Genomic DNA, 21,444 nt, shown 5'->3' on the forward strand with positions numbered 1-21,444 from the left:
AAAGAGATATAGCCTGCAGTGAATCTAGTAAAGACTCTGTGAAAGGCTGAGGAGAACGGCCCATGCTTAGCAATCCACAGATTAGGAGAAAACGATGATTGAAAAGCCAGTGTTCTCACAAAGGAGACTGACATCAGCCAAGAACAAGCTCAGGTAGAAACTTCTGGGCCCCTGTCAGTGGATTCTCTTCAGTACCACCCTTTTCTCCTTGGAGATTCAACAAAAACTTCATCTTTTCCAATAAACTTTTCTAATTTTGGGAACAATATTAATGTTGCTACTATATCTATTAGGAAGAATGATGAAAATGTGTTTAACACTTGCCATATACACACCAAGGTTTATCTATCATATCTAATATTATGTTTTATTGTGAAACACTATTCTTATCCACATTTCCTTAACCGCAGATAAAGAAACTGTGGGTTGATAACACTAAGTAGTTTACTTAAGATAACCATTAGTAAGTGGTGGAACCAGTTAGGAACTTGGAACTAAGTGTGTCTAATTCTGAAATTCATTCTATATTGTCAGATATATGGTAAATAGTATGGATGTACAGCACACGTAAAAGAGGTCCAGAAAAACATCTATTTTTGCTTTATTGACTATGCAGAGTTTTTGACTGTGTGGATCACAATAAACTGTGGAAAATTCTGAAAGAGATGCGAATACCAGACCACCTGACCTGCCTCTTGAGAAACCTACATGCAGGTCAGGAAGCAACAGTTAGAACTGGACATGGAACAACAGACTGGTTCCAAACAGGAAAAGGAGTACGTCAAGGCTGTATATTGTCACCCTGCTTATTTAACTTACATGCAGAGTACATCATGAGAAATGCTGGGCTGGAAGAAACACAAGCTGGAATCAGGATTGCCAGGAGAAATATCAATAACCTCAGATATGCAGATGACGCCACCCTTATGGCAGAAAGTTTAGAACTAAAGAGTCTCTTGATGAAAGTAAAAGAGGAGAGTGAAAAAGTTGGCTTAAAGCTCAACATCCAGAAAACGAAGATCATGGCATCTGGTCCCATCACTTCATGACAAGTAGATGGGGAAACAGCAGACACAGCAGCTGACTTTATTTTCCTGGGCTCCAAAATCACTGCAGATGGTGATTGCAGCCATGAAATTAAAAGACGCTTGCTCCTTGGAAGGAAAGTTGTGACCAACCTAGACAGCATATAAAAAAGCAAAGACATTACTTTGCCAACAAAGGTCCATCTAGTCAAGGCTATGGTTTTTCCAGTGGTCATGTATGGATGTGAGAGTTGGACTATAAAGAAAGCTGAACGCCAAAGAACTGATGATTTTGAACTGTGGTGTTAGAGAAGACTCTTGAGAGTCCCCTGGACTGCAAGGAGATCCAACCAGTCCATCCTAAAGGAAATCAGTCCTGAGTGTTCATTGGAGGGACTGATATTGAAGACGAAACCACAATCCTTTGGCCACCTGATGCAAAAAGCTGACTCATTTGAAAAGACCCTGATGCTGGGAAAGATTGAGGGCAGGAGGAGAAGGGGACGACAGAGGATGAGATGGCTGGATGGCATCACCGACTCGATGGACATGGGTTTGGGTGGACTCTGGGAGTTGGTGATGGACAGGGAGGCCTGACGTGCTGAGGTTCATGGGGTCTCAAAGAGTCGGACACGACTGAGCAATTGAACTGAGCTGAACTGCACAGCACACATACACGCACTGACACATATGTACTCTCTTCAACATCATCTTTATGGAGATGGTTCTCTACAATAGCTCTTTGCTACTCACCAGATCCTTGGATGTCATGACAAGCCTTCAACCAGCTTCTTCCTGCCACTCTTTCTAGAAATGTTGGTCAGTTGTCCCAGGATACAGTGCAACTTACCATGGCCTCCATAATATAAAAAAATATACCCATCTGTAATTCTGTTTCCTGGATCATTTATTTTAACACAACTCGATCCTCCATGAAGTTTTTAACACTCAGGAAAATAGTCATTCTCTTTTTTTCCCAGGGTAAATTCAGTATTATTACATGCACAATTTTTTCTTGGTCATTTAGGTCCAAACTACAATACAAATAAATGGCAAGAAGACAAGCCTTTGTTTCCTCTGTAGGACAGCAGAGAGCTCAGTGGATAAGCACATCGCAGTCTGATGTCTTTACAGTCATTTGTTGAGAACAGACCCTCGCCATGTTCGCTTAATGGTACTCAGTGGCTCTAAGTCTGAAATAGACATCCGATTCACCCGGATGGCCTGTTAAACACAGATTGCTGGGTGCCACTTCCAGAGTTTCTGATTGTGTAGCCTGGGTTGGGGCTCTAGGATTTGCATCTCTGACAGGTTCCCAGATGCTGCTGAGCCGGGTGCCACATTTTGAAAAGCACTGGTGTCAAGAAATGGATTTATATGCCTATCTTAGAACTAAATAACATAACCAATCTGGGCTGCATGGGACAGTGTTAAATGAATATGTATGTATACACACATACACACACACAGACACACACTCTCCGCGACCCTGTGAACTGTAACCTGCCAAGTTCCTCTGTTCCTAGATTCTCTAGGTGAGAGTACTGAAGAATGCTATGCCCTCTTTCAGGGGATCTTCCCGACCCAGGGATCAAACCTGTGTCTCTTATGTCTCCTGCTTGGTAGGCAGGTTCTTTACCGCTAGTGCCACCCGGGAAGCCTACACACACACACACATATAAATAATATATAGCATGTATATGTATATATGTATGTGTATCACAATATGTGAGCATGTATGTATTAATATAACTTTCCAAAACATGTTAGCTCAGGTCACTTCTTTTCATCCTCATAACTTCCCTGTGAAGTAGTATCATAACATTGTGTATCTAAGGCAACGGACTCTAGGGTCAGACAGACTTACGTTCTCAAACCCAGTCTTCCCATTTCTAGTTCCTTTGAACGACTCAGTTAGACTGATGTCCTCATTTCTAAAACTGACAAATGTGAGTATGTGCTTTATCACGTTGTTATGAGGATTCATTGAGATAAAGCAGGGAAAATACTTCCCACGTTGATATTTGATAACTACTCCATGAACACAGGTCCCATCTTTCTCACCCTAAAAGAATAACGGACTTGCTCAAGGACCCTAGCCTGGTGGGGGCAGAGCTGAGCTTCGTGAATTCCAAGTCCCGATTCCCGTCTGGGTGATTTCAGCACGTGGCAGATTCTATAGGCCGCTTTGGGGATGGTGGTACCTCAGTTAATGAAGCTTCGGGGAATGGAGCTCTTTTATTTCACGTTTTAAAAGCAAACAAAAAACCCTTCATAAATCATTTGAAGAAAAGCTGTGTGTATTCACAGCTGCCCATGACCAAAATACCTCTGAGCACAGCTTCTATTTGTCCCTTCCCAGGTGAATGTAAATAGGGCTCATCCTAGGCAAATCTGTTGAAGAAGTGGAAGATTTCTTTATTCTGCCTTGGTAGCAAATGTCAGGCATGCTCTTTCCTCCCTCTGCCTTTCAAAATAAGAAAGTGTCTGCTATCAGTCATTTTCTCTTATCGGTAGATTGACTTTAGTGTGAATGAGTTGCAATATATAATCACATTTGTATTTTAAGGCTTTCATATTTAATTACGAGAACCAAAACTTTTTCTTCATTAACATAAATTTCAGGCATTAGCTGGCAGACAGAGAGAAATGAGGGAAGTTAAGAGAACCCTGAGCTATCTTTTCTGTCTCCCTGAGACATTAAGAGAATGCACTGGGAACTGTCAAGCTCTTTCCTCCAAACCAATGACTTGCTGGGGAGTTGGATAAGATGAAGTAGGAGAATTTTTTTCCCAAAATTTCCATAACTCATTCCCCTGTCAAGTTCCCCAAGTAAACAGAGAGGCAAAAGTCAGTGCTTTGCATGGCCAACAGAATTTTGGGGCTAGTCTGCAAACTCCACTCAGATTGTCATCTGTACATTCTTTCTTTATAGAAATTCTGAAATGGTCAATGTTCCAGACCTTCACTCTGCCCCTCTCCCTGACCCCTTAGATTAGACTCCTTTTTCCAGTTTAGGATGTGAACGTGATCAAATTACTGGGCTGGCCAAAAAGTGCATTCAGGTTTCTCACCACATCTTACAGAGAAACCAAACAAACGTTTTGGCCAACGGTGAGCAGACACTTGTTCTCCCCACAACATGTATGGTCTAGAGCAGTGGTTTCAAGCTGGCTCCAAATACATCAGAGCCTCTGCGGAGGGGGCTTTTCCTGAACCCCACCCCAAACCTCCTGACTTGGAGTCTTTGGGAAGGAAACTGATTTATCAAAAGCTCTGCTGATGATTCTGGTGAGCACCCAACACAGAATCATCCTGGGGGTTCAATCTCTCCTCTTCCTTTCTCCTGCTCCCCCCCCCAACATTAAATGTGCTCTCCCCCATCCTTCCCTCTATCCGGGGAGACAGCACAGTTTAGGTATTCTGATCCATCCTTTGTTATTTTAGTTACCATTTTATATTTTAGTTAGTATTTAATATTGTTTGGGTCATAATCTTTGTGGTCTAGTATCTTGGCACCCACACTTCTCCTGTCTATATATTTCTATGTCAGGTAATAATGTTTATGACAGAGAGCTCTGTCATTGAGACGCGTCTTTGTTGTTAATATCAGTTCTACCTGTAGACTGAATCGTGTTGTCTGGGTTAGAGCTACTGTTTTCCTAGAGCACCAGGATTCCTTCCCGGCCCTCTGCCCTCCAGCTTCAGGTCTGATCAGAGCACCTGTCTTCCTTTGTTGCATATTAAATACTGTAACAAATTGTGGTAGTTTGGAGGTCAAGTTTCTCATCTGTATAAGGAGAGTTACTGGTTGGTAAACAAGATCGCTGAGTGCCAGAGGCCTTATGGTTACTAAGTTCATACCAAGTGTTATAATTATTGTGATGATTTATCACTCAAAAAACCCTTGATCGTACAATCAAGTCCTTCAAAGATCCATCCAATTTAGCTCCGAATCAATACCAAATGTTATCCAAAAGTCAAGTTCTGTTATAAGACACTAGACCCATGACTGATCAATAGAAAGATAGACAGATATGCAGGCTATAGGCTGGTCAGTTATAATTCTAAACTGCCAGTTAAAAAAAAATTTTTTTTTTTAAGGAAAAGAAAGGAAGAAAAAGGTTAAAATCCCTAGATTGGATAGAATGAGCTGAAGTGTTTTCAAATGGATTTGAGAAACTGAACTGTTCCCAGGCGGAAAGATAAAATGTGAAGCTACAGTTAGTCTGGCTTTCTGGCTCTCCTAACCTTTTTACTGCCGGATAATGAGGAATCAGCTATAATTTAGACATAGTATTCTTTTCACAGATTATATTGAGGTTTGTGGGATGGGGAGAGAGAGGGGAAGGGAGAGAGATTCACTTTATAGTCTGGCATCATCTTTCTCCGGCAGAAGAGACAAGCACACCCTCCTAGGAGCCACCTCAGGGATACGCAGCCCTTTGCATGCTGTTGTGCAGACTTCCAAGTCAAGAGGGTGTGCCAATTGGATTTATTACAATTGGAAGAAAAGAAATTGTAATTTTTAAAAGCCAACGACATGGCGCCTTATAATAAGAGAATGAAGGATCATTTCACATTTAAAGCAAATTAGATTACTGGGGTCAAATCCTTCAGCAAAGACAGCATGTCTTCTGATCGATGCATGTATATTTGACATCCTTCCCTCTTCTCCAAGTTTTGCATTCACATTTGAGGTTTTTTTTAAACATATTTATGGAGTGAAATAAAAAGGCCAGATAATGAATGGAAGGGAAAAGGTGAATCGCTGATCCGCGGGCCGAACCAAGGCTTACCTTCATTGCTTCTACATCTGAAAGTCACCTCACAAGACTGTCTGGTCAAGCACCAAGTGTCTAGGTAGGAGCAAACCCAAGCCACTCAGGAAAGGGTGTCACATTTCCAAATGATCATGGAAGGAGATGTTCTAGCTTTTGCAGTTGCTTGTTCTGATTTGGTCTGTAAGTAACACCAGGAGATTCTGCCTATTTGAACTCTTGCCTTACAATTTAAGATTTTGCCGCTAATCTGTCCTTTTCATTTCTCTCAACTTCCTCCAAAACACCCACCAGCCACATTGTTCTGATCTGGGATAGTGCCTGTAATTACGTTTCACTCTTATCCAAAGATCTTCCTAATAATATCATTGAACTTTTAAGGAAATATATAAATTGACATCCATATATGATAAATGTAAATACATATTCATCTTGCTATAGGTCTGTTCTTTCTGTTTCTCACCAAACCAGGAGCCTGTAGGGTCTCTCTCCTCCAATCCCAAGGCTAACTCTGCACCCCTGTTCCCTATTCTTGATCATGATCCCAAGCTTCTACAGGGTCTATCTACTTCTTTTCCACTTTTGATTCCTTAGTCTCTCAAGAAATTGCAAAGTAATAAGAAAAATATTCTAGTTCTAATCCAGCCCTGGTCTGTGATCCATTGAAAACTAAAATAAAGAATTCTAATCCAATTCTGGTCAGGGGTTAGCTGGATTTGGGAGTGCAAGGATAAAAATGAGTAGATGACATTTTCCATTCTCCTGCAGTTAGAACAACGGATGGCTGGAAGTTCAAAGTGTTTTCTCTTCAAGCTCTGTCAAGGTCTGTGAGTTTTTATAAACAATACTGTCTGTCTTCTATCTAATGGTTTCAACATACCTGGTTAACACATCTCAATAGTTACCCCATTGCAGAGGCAGAGAGTGAAAGACGGTAATTAGGAGTTGGGCCAAACTGTTCTCAGCACTGTTGATCAGAATTAGAGTCAAGGCTGCCTACTCCCTGGTCGATTTACTTTCCAGCCAATTCATTCCAAATGGGCCTCCCTTGCCCCTTTCACCAGCATCTCCCTTGAAACACAAATGGGCTGAGAAGACCCACTGTCACCTCTGGAATAGTAATTTTTCTGCTCCTAAGAAAGGTCTCTCTGGAGATCCTTTGTGCCAAGTGGAGGTTCAGATGATCCGAACATTTAAGTGCATATTGATTGCAGTCAGATACTGTACCCTGACCCACATCTCAAGCTCTGGACTGTATTTCTCTGGAATACCAGCTTTTTATGTATTAACCTTCTAGCAGCAACTCATGGAACAGAGCAGAGGCCAAAATTAAAGGCCTGGACAGGGGTCAGAGTTTTACCTATTAAGCTGTGCTGGAACTTGACCTTGAGAACTGAGTTTTGCATTAACTTAATATTGCTACAGATTCTTTAAAGAATCTAAATAATTGGGCAACCATTCTGTTTAATTCACTCTTGTTTTGTCATTCTTCTTTTTGAAAACAAGACTAAGAAAAAAAGACAACAGAAGCACAGATCTCTCTCTTTTCAGATTATGAGGTTACGGTTTATTCACATCCAACTCTGATTGTGGGAAGGGTCAGGATCCCCAAGGAATGTTGACTTTACAGACACAAGGGTGAAAGGAGTTTCAGGATGGATGGGTGCCATGTCATAGAACCATGAATCCTTGAGCTGTAAGATACATTAAAAAAATCATCTGGTTCAGCCACCTGCATTCAGACAAGGAAAGACCATCAGAATTACCTTTTCTCTGGGAGAAACTGGGATCCAGAAGAGGTGACTGGTCAAGTGATTTATCCAAGGTCAGAAGTGGCCTCCTGCCACTGCCTCGAACTACAGCGCTGGCAAAGGAGAGCTCAACTCATCCACAGAAGGGCTATAAATGTCTATTCCTCCGGCAGAAACCAACTACCTTCAGGCCAGATGGCTAGAGTGATAAAACTATTATTAATTTTTTCCAAAAGGTGCTTTTTAGAATGAAGAATGGAGCCGTGCAATTGAAAGCTCTACCCGAGAAACATGAGATGCACACAGGATGGGCTGCTGTCAAGGACAGGCTGGCACCAGGCCCTCAGGAAGCTTCATGGACTTCAAACCAAATTATTATAGAGATTTCAATCAGCAGATGGGATTCCACAAACAATAACATTTACAAGATAATCTCCATTCTAAGTAATTGTTATTTCCCAAGAGCCGGATGGTGGGAAAGAGTATAGCCATTCCAAGGACGATACACCTGCTTCCGAATATCTTTCCCCCCTTCAATTAGCTTTCGGCTCCACATACATATAACACATTTTTGTGCTTACCTACACACACACACACGACCATACATAGACACAGGGCCCCTGAAAAGCCCGCAGAGCAGCTCATTGGTAGGATCTTAATCATCGCACATGTAAGTTTCAGACTGGCTCTCCACTAGTAAAGAGCAAAACAGAGCTGGGCAGCGGTGTTCTCGTATCAAAGAACAAAGTTGAAACTCCCATACAATTATGTTTGATCACAGTAGAAGGTGAAATCATTAGATATTAGCGAGGTGCAGTGGAATAAAAATGATGTGTTAGCGGGGGTTCATTACACTGTATTTTCAGAGCCAGGAAGATCAATGCGTTCATGCATCATGAATTAGGCTCCGGCTTTAGCCTTCCCTGCTCTCCGGAAACCCAACATGATCTATCACCAGCCATACATCACCGTTTCAGGATTGCACATTAACGAGAAAGCTGCAGTTTCCGCCTGTCAAGCTGACCAGCTGCCTCTTTCTCTGCAGAAGGGGGAATATTTCTGGTTCAGGATTTTACTTTTAAAACAAAAAGGGGGCACGAGAGGTCAGTATCCACTGGACAGTCACACAGTCTGATCTTTACGCTGTCTCAGTGCTCCAACTTGTGATCCTGTCCTTCCTGGTTGCTGACCATCCTGAACCCTGGCTGGCAGGAATTCACCTTTATGGCTTTAGATGTTACATAAGGACACAGTCCACGTGACACATCTAGGGTCTCCTGGGGCGTGCACTCTATTCCCTTAGGGTTGGCTTAACATCATTGGGTATATTTAGAAGTCTCCGAGGGAGATCCAGGTATTAAAGGCCCCCTCTTCTAGGCCCACTGCCCTGCTTTGCTCCCCAACCCCTCCTTTTCCCTTAATAGAGGCTCTCACCGCCCAGCAGTTTGCTGCTACACTTTCCCTTCATTTATTCTCAGTCCACCTCACCTCCCCCCTGCCTGACCCCACACCTGCCAGCGCGGCCCCTCTTCCCTGCTGGTGTTCAGATACCCGCAGACAGTTCTGATCGCTGCTTTTAATCGGCGTTTAGCCAGTCTGTCCATATTTAGTTCTTTTAATCTCTCCTCATCATTCAATCCCTCCAGCCTCTTCATCATCTTTTTTTTTTTTTTTTTTTTTTGGTGTGTTGCTCTTTCCTGAGTTTTATCTAATTTGTCTACATCATCCTTCTGGCTGTGACATGCCCACCAGCTCTGAACTCCATCGCTCTAGGAAGAGCGGCTGGGAGGGCCTCAATCCACCCTTCCCTTCTCCTCCAGCCTCTTCTCAGGTCTATTCTTCACCAACAGAAGAATCATGAGAAGTTTGGGGGTGAATGTGGGCTGGGTAGGGCTTCCCAGTGGTAAAGAATCCCCCTGCTAACGCAGGAGATGCAAGAGATGCGGGATTAATCCCTGGATCAGAAAGATGCCCTGGAGGAGGGCATGGCAACCCACTCCAGCATTCTTGCCTGGGAAATCCCATGGACAGAGGAGTCTGGTGGGCTGCAGTCCATGGGGTCACAGACAGCTGGACATGACTGAGCAACTGAGCACACACACACTGGGCTGGGCAAGACCTGCCCCTTCCCTGTCTAGCTCGTTGCTGAGACACAGGTAAAGGCAATAGAAGAGGGGATGTCCAAAGGAAAGAGACTGGAGTTAAGTACATAGAAAAACTTCCCAAGGTCATTCCTTGGGGAACAGGAGAGCCTGCAGCCTCATCAGCCCGGACTCTGGGAAAAGGAGGCTGTCAGAGGAGGTACCACGGTGCCCTCATTCCCTCGCTTCTAGCTAACAGGGCTGACAACGAGCATCAAGGCTCATGGCTTGAGGACTGTGATCAGCTCTGTTAATCTGGGGAAACCATCCTTCCCTGATAACATAGGACATGTAAGGAATCTGAGCACTTGGAAAGGGGTTTCCAGCTCCATCTATGAAGAAGAGTTAGAGCTGGCTCAAAGCCTTAAGAGCATCAGTTTGGAAGGTCACAACTCTCTAAGAAAACTTGAACTCAGAGCAGGAATTAGGGACTGTAGATGAGGGGTAGATGGAGATATTCACTGAAGGATGCGTGGAGCAAGATCCCAGACTTAGGAGGCTTATGTCCCCAAACCATTGGAAAGCAGTTTCTGGGGAGAAGACTTGGGGTTGGGGCTGGTTGGAGGAGGGCAGATTTTCTTATTTGCGTAGGTAAAAGGAAGCGCCATATGTTGGTGAGAGGCTTTCTATTTATTGGGAATTTGGATCTATTATTTCGATCAGGCCTTTTCTTAAACATCACTTCCTTGGAGAAAGCTTCCTTGAAAACACCATCTAAAATGGAACTCTGCTTTGTCCTCTGTCCACTTTCCTGCAAATATCCAATGTTCTATTGGTTTAGCACTTTATTTTTCAATTTCCCACCAGATTATGAGCTCTGTGAGAGCAGGGGTTTCCTCAAAGCAACAATGGCCTTGTCGAACACTGGCTCCAGTGGTTGTCTGCGCACCAGCTAACTGCTATCTTGTTTGGGTAATTATACCTCACAGATCCCAGTTCAGACTGACAGGATCTGGTGCCTGGATAGGCTGGCATGGTCTGAGTCAGTCTGGTTCTCCTGGGATCTCCAATCAAAGCCCTGCTGAGTTCAGGGGAGGGAGAATGAGCTGAAGAAACCTGCCCCTTCCCTATTGTTTTCTTCTTAACAGCTTGAAATGGAAGAAAAAGAAAGTGTCAGTTGTGGAATGAAGGAAGCGGAAGTCTCAGTCCCCCTCTGCCTTCCACAGGCTGCCATCAAACCTGTTTATCCTGTTTCGTTGATTTTTTTTTTTTTTTTAAGCCCTGTACCAAGGAGAGCTCTGTCATTGGCTCGTTCTCCCATGAAAACACAGCTGCTGTGTCTTCCAACTACTGCCCTTGTTTTATGAATGGCTTAAAGCTCAGGAAGACACAGGAACATGAATTTGAGCAAACTCAGGAAGACGGTAGAAGAGGAGCCTGGCGTGCTGCAGTCCATGGGGTCACAAAGAGTTAGACACAACTTTGCGACTGACCAACAATAAGACATAGGGAAAGAGTTTCTGACTCTCTAAAGGAAGACGTTCCTACTTCACACTTAAATCCAAAGTCGGTGGGATGCTGGTTGGTCTCCACTGAGATGCTCCATCCCCAGGGCCAGTCATTCACTAGTATGTTCTCATAACCTAAATCTAGGGTACCTGAGACTTGTGTACGTATTTTTCAAATCCACTTTATAGAGTGCATAGTTGCCCTATCTATTGTTGTTGTTATTAGTTGCTAAGTCTGACTCTTTAGCGACCCCATGGACTGTAGCTGGCCAGGCTCCTTTGTCCATGGGATTACCTAGGCAAGAAAAAACTGGAGTGGGTTGCCATTTCCTTCTCCAGGGGAATCTTCCTGACCCAAGGATCAAACCCAAGTCTCCTGCATTCTTTACCATTGAGTCACCTGGGAAGCCTTACTTCTATCTATACTTTTTCTAATTTTAAATTTTTTAATTATACTTCCCCCCCACCCCATTCCCCACCAAACACTGAAAATTCCAGAAGAATAGGAAACTTTGCTGATTAGTTCACTGTATCTTTAGACTCTATGGCTGGTGCATAGTAGATGTTCAATAAGCACTTGTTAAGTGAATAAATATATTTGTATATCATCTGGTCCTTTGAGATTTGTAGCTTTTAACCCTGGATACCCTAGAGTCTCCTGAGGCACTTTTAAAACATTCCTATACAAGGTCCATCTAGTCAAGGCTATGGTTTTTCCAGTGGTCATGTATGGATGTGAGAGTTGGACTGTGAAGAAGGCTGAGCGCCGAAGAATTGATGCTTTTGAACTGTGGTGTTGGAGAAGACTCTTGAGAGTCCCTTGGACTGCAAGGAGATCCAACCAGTCCATTCTGAAGGAGATCAGCCCTGGGATTTCTTTGGAAGGAATGGTGCTAAAGCTGAAACTCCAGTACTTTGGCCACCTGATGCGAAGAGTTGACTCATTGGAAAAGACTCTGATGCTGGGAGGGACAGGGGGCAAGAAGAGAAGGGGACAACCGAGGATGAGATGGCTGGATGGCATCATTGACTTGATGGACATGAATCTGAGTGAACTCCGGGAGTTGGTGATGGACAGGGAGGCCTGGCATGCTGTGATTCATGGGGTCACAAAGAGTCGGACACGACTGAGCGACTGAGTTGAACTGAATACCTGGACCCCATCCCAGACCATTTAAGTCAGCATTTCTGAGGATAAGGTCTAGCTGTTGTTGTTCAGAAGTTCAGTTGTGCCCAACTCTTTGTGACCCCATGGACTGCAGCACACCAGGCTTGCCTGTCCTTTACCATCTCCCAGAGTTTGCTCAAACTCATGTCCATTGAACTGGTGATGCCATCCAAACATCTCATCCAACTGTCGTCCCCCTCTCCTCCTGCCTTCAATCTTTCCCATCATCAGGGTTTTTTCTAATAAGTCAGCTCTTCCCATCAGGAGGCCAAAGTGTTGGAGTTTCAGCTTCAGTATCAGTCCTTCCAATGAGTATTCAGGGTTGATTCCCTTTAGGATTGAATCAGTATAGTCAGTATGTATATATATATGATTGGCTCATATGATTATGGAGTCTGGCAAATGCAAAATCTTCTGCGAAGGCTAGAAGGCAAGAGACCCAGGAGAGTACACTGTGCAAATGAAATCTTGAAGACTGTCTGCTCCCTAGAATCAGCATGTTTTTAAAAGTCTCAGGTGATTCTAATCTGAGCAAGGACTGAGAGCTACCACTCTAGATGCATCAATGTGTTTGTAAGGAATCTCTAAGCTTAAGTGGGGCCGTGTTTCAGATATAGCACTGGACACAATTGCCATATCTTGAGATTCTGTGGCCATGGTTCAATACACAGAGTGGGTCAAGAGGGATGAGATTCCACCAAGACCTACTCTTTGGGACATGTGATGAGGGAGTAATTTATTTACAAGAAAGACTGAAAAACAGTCCTTCTAATAGCACTGCAGATGCTGAGTCAATAACAGAGGGTCCATGGGAAAGTTGCAAAGTTACTTACCTGTCAAAAGAAAAGAATATGGTAAAAACAAGATGGTGAACTGGAGTTGGGTGTTAAAAATCAGACAGATGGGCATCAATGAGGTCTCTCTACAGTATTTGGGGACCCAGACAGTGGATGAAGTTTAAGATAGAACTACTGTCCTCGGGTGGTCAGAAAGGGACTTACTAATAGTCTTCTAGGGCAACTGGAGATTGGTCAGGTGGTGGAATAGGAACCCAGGGTGGAGGTGAAAACAGAGACCTCTGTACCAGAATAAGGGGCTGCCAGTGAGCTGAAACTCAGAAATAAAGCTGGAAGTATATAATTATGCTGTTGGGTAGCTCAGCTGGTAAATAATCCTCCTGCAATGCGAGAGACCTGAGTTCAATCCATGGGTTGCAAAGATCCCCTGGGGAAGGGAAAGGCTACCCACTCCAGTACTCTGACCTGGAGAATTCCATGAACTGTGTAGTCCATGGGGTCGCAAAGGGTCAGACATGACTGAGCAACTTTCACATTAGGAAAGTAAAGTGAAAGTGAAAGTGAAGTCACTCAGTCGTATCCGACTCTTTGTGACCCCGTGGACTGTAGCCCACCAGGCTCCTCAGTCCATGGGATTTTCCAGGCAAGAGTACTGGAGTGGGGTGCCATTTAAACCTGAGTATTAATGTAAAAGGATACTCAATACTAAAACCGTCAGATAGTTAGAAGAAGGAGATGTAAGCTACTTAAACAATTCTTGCTGTGTCTGTTCTGTTCATCCATGTGTAGCAGAGTACCTGGCGGATAAAAAGTTCTCATTGAATGAGGAAGGAAGAAGCTGGAAGAGGCTTGAATCTGCCTGCAGCTGAGGGTCATTAGTAGATTTCTTTTTTAAAAAATAGCTTTATTGATATGTAATTCGCTATACCATAGAATTCATCTATTTAAAGTATAGGATCCAATGGATATGCTTCAATTACATTATTAATTTTTTTAATTGTAAGATATAGATAACATAAGATGTGTCATTTTAACCATTTTCATGGATGCAATTCAGTGGCACTAATTATGCTCACAATGTAGAATCATCATGTACATTTCCAAAACGTCGTCATCAACCCAAATAGAAGCTCTGTAACGTTAAGCAATCACCCACAGCCACCCCCCCCCCCCCAGGAACCTCTAATCTATGTCTGTCTCTATGAATGTGCCTATTTTAGATATTTTATGTAAGTGAAATCACACACTATTTGTCCTTTTGTGTCTGGCTTATTTTGCTTAGAATACATAGTTGTGCGTGTCAGGAAGGCTGGAGGTATGGTAGGACTTTGAAGTTGACAAGTCCATTTTTTCATACTGGCCGTAGTTTTGATCTTATTGCTGAATCTGCTAAGATCTTGTTTTGTTCTGCTAATGCTCTGAGGGTTAGCATCAGTCCCTTCCAACCTCCGCTACCCACCACCCCAATCACCTTGGACTGGATTTTCTCCTCAGAGTTCCTTTTCAAGCCAGTAATAGAGCAAGTATTAAGAAGCTGCTGCAGCCTCCCAATTAATACACATCTCCATAATAATTAGTTGAAGGAATCCTTTGAAGTCCTGGAATAGAGTGTTGAAATCGTTCTCTTTCTGAAGGAAGGGATAGGGCTTCCTCTGCATTATCAACCCAGAGGGAGAGTTACTCTCAGCTCATCACAGCCTGCTTCTTCTGGAAGGTTCTATCACAAGGACTCCTTCCCTTGAGTCTACCTCCCAACCTTCTGCCTGCTGCTTTCTCCTGCCCCTTCAGCTCTTTCTGTCTCTTAGGATAGCAGCCAAATTCCCTTAGGTCTGCTGAGGGCCCAGCTGAGCCGCTGGTATTCATCCTGGATCTTTTGATGCAGAGTTGTTCTCACACCAGTTGCTGAGGCTTTATGGGCAGGAGGGGCCATCATGGATAGTTGTCAATTACAGCATAAGGTCACAGTCCTTTGTGGCAGAAAGGTGTTCCCATTTAGTCAGGTCAGGTACACTGGGACATATTCAATGTGATATAGACTAGGAGTCCAGGGTCATCCTTTCTAGAATCTCTACACAAGGAAAGCCAAGGACTTGGGCTGGAGAAGAAGATGAGAAAGTGAGAGGGAGTCTGAAAGATGGGGATTATTTGGGGAGAGAAAGGAGAACAAGGTAAGAAAAATGAGAATTGATAGATGGCTTTGTTGGAATCTAGGTAACACTTCCTAATCTTACTGCCCAAGTCACATTTATGACTGAGACATTTAACTGGGCATTCTATAAAGGCTATTTGTGGGGTAAGAGCTTCGATAATCTAGAGATGTTTTTTAAGAAATTAAATAATATGTGCAGCATACTCACAGAATAAAACCTGGTAATATTCTCATTCTTTTAGAGAGCTGTAGGGTTGAACACCCCACTGTGGGACACAGCAAACCTGATTGCAATTTTCACCCAGGTCTACGGGTTCAGGCATGCATCTTGAATGATACCTGATCAAATTAACTGTAAACATACCTCAAGCAAGATGTCATGTTTAATGTGGTTCTAACTCCAGTTCCCTTTTCAGGAGGAAATTTTTCAAAATCTTTAGCCAAGCAAATCCTGTTTTGGTTTGAATTTTTTTCTTCTTCTTTTGTGCTGGATCTTTGATTATATTCCCTGCTATTATAGACAGTCCACCTAATTTTGAGTGGTTGTTCCCTTTTATACTAATTGTAAAAAATTCTCAGTCTCTCTGGCAGCAACTTCTTAGTTTTCTCTGCAAGTACAGAATCTGCATTCACTGTATTTCTGTAGGTCTATCTACCGCTGTTTATAATAGCCACTGTGTTGATCCATGCAATACAGAACCATTTCTATAATCATTCTATGAGTTTTCCATGAAATTACCTAAAACCCCAAGAATATTATCTTTTTACAGACCCCAGCTGAACGCTGTGCTTTGTGTGCTCTGTGAGCTAATGTGAGGAGGCCCGGGGAGAGATGACGGTCTCTGACTTATTTTGGGGCAGGGGAGTTGGTTAGAAGCGAATCTCTGCTCAGTTTAGCTGTAGCTAGACAAGTTTTCCCTGACGTCTAGAACTCACTGACTCTATATTATGTTTCCTGTTAGTTTGCTGTTGTTCAGTTGCGAAGTCCAACTCTTAGTCGCTAAGTCGATGGGCTGTAGCACGCCAGGTTTCCCGATCCTTTACCATCTCCTGGAGTTTGCTCAAATTCATGTCCATTAAGTTGGTGATACTATATTCTGCTGGCCCCTTCACCTTTTGCCTTTAATCTTTTCCAGCGTCAGGGTCTTTTCCAATGAATCAACTCTTTGAATCATGTGGCCAAAATATTGGAGCCTTAGCTTTAGCATCAGTCCTTCCAGTGAATATTCAAGGTTGATCTCCTTTAGGATTGACTGGTTTGATCTCCTTCACAGTCCAAGGGACTCTCAAGAGTCTTCTCTCATTAGTTACTTCATCTCTAGGTGGTTTTTCCTGAACAATTTCACGGTCACATTCATGTGAACGTTTATATTCAGCAAAAATACAGAATTAAATGATTTTAGTTGCTTATTTCTGTTTAAAGACTTTATTTGTAATCCTATCAACTGGGCATCAGAACAGGCAATCCAAAATGTTCCAGAAGAGATACTGAGGCTCTTCTAAGTTTGAGAGGGAGTGGGGGAATCTGTGGAAACTTCCAATGGTAGAATGCTGTTCAAGGAGAGAAATGGGCATTTTATGCACTGTGGTGCTTCTTCTCATCTGAAATTAGACAGCTTGGCATAGAGTAAGACTCTTCTTGGGGCTTTTTGGAGTGAATTTGGTGAAGACAATCTATGTATTAGTTGGGATAAGTAGGGCTGGCTGTTGTAACAGATAAGCCCCCATATCTCAGTAGTTTAACCATGGAAGTTCATTCCTCATTCACACTGTATGTCAGTGAAGCTGCTTCTAGTCTAGGTGATCATGAAGGAACTAAGGCTCCTTCCCTCTTATGGAAGGAGAACTTCAAAATCCTCCTCATGCAACTAGAAAAAGGAAATGGAAACAGTGGGTTACAGGAGAAGAGGTCTATGGGTCAGACCCGTAAGTGGAAAACATCTCTGTCCACATTTCAGTGCTGGGAATTCAGTCATATGGTAGTACCTCTCTCTAAGGAGCTAGGGAAAATCTGCCTAGGAGGAAAAGGAAACAAGATTTGTGCATATAGAACAGTCTGGGCTGCCGGCTGGGACAGGCTTTCCCACCCCATTTAAAATTTACACATACAAAGGAAATCAATGAATTGCCATCACTAACCCCGCTCGTCTATTTTGTCATTGTTGTTGCTTTTTTGTTTTTGTTTTCCTTGAAACATTTCACTTCAAGTGGTGACCCTCCTTCCCTCCAGCCCAAAGTTACCTGGCAGGATGAATGATGAACCGTTCTTGGATCTCTCACTCAGAATTCTGCATGCTGGCACGTGCCACGCATTGGCTGGCCATGGAGGGTAATGAAAGCCAGTCCTTCCCAGCTGGTCAGCGTGTCTTTCTCTGCAGCTGCTCCATATTCTCACAAGCACATCCGGATGGCTTATACCTGAGAACCAGGAGGCAGCCCTGGACACGTGCACGTGGAGCCTGACTCTGGATGTGGGCTTTGCTGCCCTCACTTCATATGAGGAGGAAGGTGGCTCCGCTATAGAGTCCAGCTCTCCTAGACCTAGGGCTGGTCCAGGCGCATCTGGGCACTCCAGAAAACACGAAACGTGGCAGAAAGTTTTCTTCATGAATCCTGAGAAGCAGTCTGCATAATGACTGCAGAACTATAAGTTTCTTCCTTCTTTCCTTCTTTCCTTCAGCAAATCCTTATTATGCCTAACTATTATAGACATCCGGAGAAGGCAATGGCACCCCACTCCAGTACTCTTGCCTGGAAAATCCCATGGACGGAGGAGCCTGGTAGGCTGCAGTCCATGGGGTCGCTAAGAGTCGGACACGACAAAGCGACTTCACTTTCATGCATTGGAGAAGGAAATGGCAACCCACTCCAGTGTTACTGCCTGGAGAATCCCAGGGACGGGGGAGCCTGGTGGGCTGCCGTCTATGGGGTCGCACAGAGTCAGACATGACTGAAGTGACTTAGCAGCAGCAGCATTATAGACATCAAGGTTATAGAAACCAAGGAGGCCCAAATTCTTGCCATTTTCTAGTGGGAAAAAGAGAAGCTGAGCAAATACACAGAAAAAAAAAAAAAAAAACCAAAAAACCACATATAAAACGATTTCAGCAAGTGAGAAGTCTTTTCTGTCTTGATGGAGAAGTCACATTCTTCCCCCAGATGGAGGACTTACCCTCTTGTGGGTCTGAATCACAGGTCTCTCAGATGATAGGGCCCTCTCAGCACCTCAGGACATCTAGGCACTCTGACAAACCCGCATTCACTTCCCGCTCTCCTACTCCTGGCCGGAAGCATCTACCTTCCAAGGCCCAAGTCAGCTCGCTCCTCGTCCTTCCTGAACCGCTGAGCAAGAAGTCAGGCTATCAGAAAGAGCTGCTGCAGAACTGGCATCCTTTGTGTCCCATCAGGCCTTACCTGGTACCCAGACTTGGTGCCCCTCTCTTCCCAATGTTGAATCCGCTTGACTGCCAGGTCTGCAGCCTCGGCTCTGCCTAGGTTCCAGGAGCAATTCTGACTTCAGGCTGGGGGAATTCAAGCTGCTGTCATCCAACAATATCAATTTGCTCTTGTCACCCTGGCTACTTGCTTCTTTTCCCACATCTTGTGACTCATTCCGACAAGCGGATAGTCTGACATATACCTCTGTCCCCAAGTCACTGCCATGGTTATTTTCTTGGTTCTCAGGCCCTCAGAGGCTGAGGACATTCATTCCTTGCTTGAGTGTCCTGCTGTGGTGGTCTCCAGCCCCCTCAGGGTCTGCATCTTGCCTTTTGCCCTTGTACCTACAAACAGACATCCCTGGAGATGGCTTCCTGCCTCTTGGGACTCCTGAGTGCTGTCCTTATTTGATTTATTTCTCAGGTGCATCGCTGTGCCCATCCACCCAGGAGGTGGCCCCCAATACTTTCCAAGGAAGCCCCACAGCTAGCTTCCTATTCCCACTGTCATGTGGCCTGTTACCACATCTGTCAAATTGTGCATTCCGTGTCCCCCGCACTGGGCTGGTCATTCTGCTCTCACATCAGTGTTTGCCCCACCTGAGTAGATGAACCTAATTCCAGATCACAACACTCCTGCTGTCTTCCCTGTCCTAATGCAGTTAATCAGTCCATGCCCAGCTGTGTCCTCAGATATGACTCTGCCTCTCCCTTGGGACTCACCATCCTTCTTCTATCTTTTAAGTTCCCACAGAGGTCTCAGTTGGGTAATCAAGAGGTACTCAGGGCATCAGATATCCGAGGTACAGAGAGAGGGGATGACAGAGTTCCCTTAGTTCTAGTTGAAAAAAAAAAAAAGTCAACAGAAGGCTAGGGCAGCTGTAAGCGAGACATGGCAGCCTTGCTAAGCAGGGATCTCAAATCCCTGTGGTGTGAAGACAGATGTCCCATAAACCCGCATGCAGCCTAATTTATATTGGATGGTTAGTTCTTCCATGAGAAGGTTATCTTGCCTGGGCTGGAAGCAAGGGTGTCCAGTGGGAGCCCTCCTCTCTAAAGCTTGCCCCACGCCAAGAAAGGAGCACCAAACTTTCCCTCCAAGGGATACTATTGCAATCTGGTATTTGCAGGCTTTGTCCTAATGGCCCTAGCCAGATAGCCCTTGTTCCTTCTTTATCTGATGTGCGTCTGACCCCAGGCTTTGCCCTTCTGCTTTCCTGTTAGCTCCAGCCAAGACTCCAGGTTTGGTGCTTCAGTTTGCCTGCTTCTCTTGCTTCCAGCTGCTGCTTCCTCCTCCCCACACCCCTGGCTCATGATATTCATTCATTTATTCACTCAAGATTCCTCCTCTCCAGGAGCTTGTAGTCTAGAGAGAAGAAAATGATACAACTGGTTATTGGGTACGATTGTGATAAACATTACATGAGGAAATTTGAAGCTGTTATGGAGAGATGATCAACTTTATCTGGCGGATCAAGAATGCTTTGAGGAGGAAGGGATTTAGGAAGCAAGGTGAAGGGATTCTGGGTGCTGGTGTGGGAGACAGGAGGGCACGACAGTGATTTAGGCTCAGTGGAGCAGCATGGGCAGTTGTCCTGGGGCAGGTCAGTCCTTATCCACATCTTTCCTCCAGACTCAGCATTACTCACACTCTCTGCCCAGTAGCTGACCACTCAGATTCTTTGGCCCAGGAGCCTTCCTTTTTGCACTCTGTTGCAGAAGCTCCGTGGGTACACTCTGGTTTTCCCAAGGTGCATCATGGTCTTGACTTTGGCTCTTAGGGGTTGAAGAGAAGGTTTATGGCTTCAAGAAGTTCACCTAAGACTCTGACTTTCTTTACACCCCCTCAGTCTGACTGCAGTAGTCATGTACAGATGTGAGAGTTGGACCATAAAGAAGACTGAGCACCGAAGAAATGATGCTTTCAAATTGTGGTGATGGAGAAGACTCTTGAGAGTCCCTTGGACAGCAAGGAGATCAAACTGGTCAATCCTAAAGGAAATCAACCCTGAATATCCATTGGAAGGACTAATGCTAAAGCTGAAGCTTCAGTACTTTGGCTACCTGATGCAAAGAACTGACTCATTGGAAAAGACCCTGATGCTGGAAAAGATTGAAGGCAGGAGGAGAAGGGGAGAACAGAGGATGAGATGGTAGGATGGCATCACCAACTCAATGGACATGAGTCTGAGCAAACTCCAGGAGATGGTGAAGGACAGGGAAGCCTGGTGTTCTGCAGTCCATGGGGTCCCAAAGAGTCGGACAAGACTTAGTGACTGAACAACAACAACAACCTGATTGCAGGGGCTCCTTCTTCTCTCTGCGTCTAGTGCATCACCCGGCTCACAGCAAACACTCCAGGAATGCTGGCTGATTTGATTTGCTTTGATCTGGGTCCATGTAAATAGGTACAGGAGGAGAAACAGAAGCGAGAATCAAAGTATGATGACTATAAGGGGAGCAGTGATGTAATTTTAACCTGAAAATTATCTGTGAATAGACTGCACAGTGTATTCAAACTTCAGTCTTTCATAATCTAATTGCATGCAAATACCTCATGTGGTCTTCCTTACAAGCTTGTGTACCTGGATAGAGCATTTTGGAGAATCCAAGCGGAGCTCCTTGGGGTAAGAAAAAATTAAAAACAAGGATTTGGAATCTTTGAATTGAAAGGCAGCAGCAGCCATTTAATATGAAGCAGTGCCACCACCAGCCCCCTTCCCCGCCAAGACAATGGAGTCGCCTTC

This window comes from Ovis aries, chromosome 15 (assembly GCF_016772045.2).
Source record: "Ovis aries strain OAR_USU_Benz2616 breed Rambouillet chromosome 15, ARS-UI_Ramb_v3.0, whole genome shotgun sequence".
Lineage (NCBI taxonomy): Eukaryota > Metazoa > Chordata > Mammalia > Artiodactyla > Bovidae > Ovis > Ovis aries.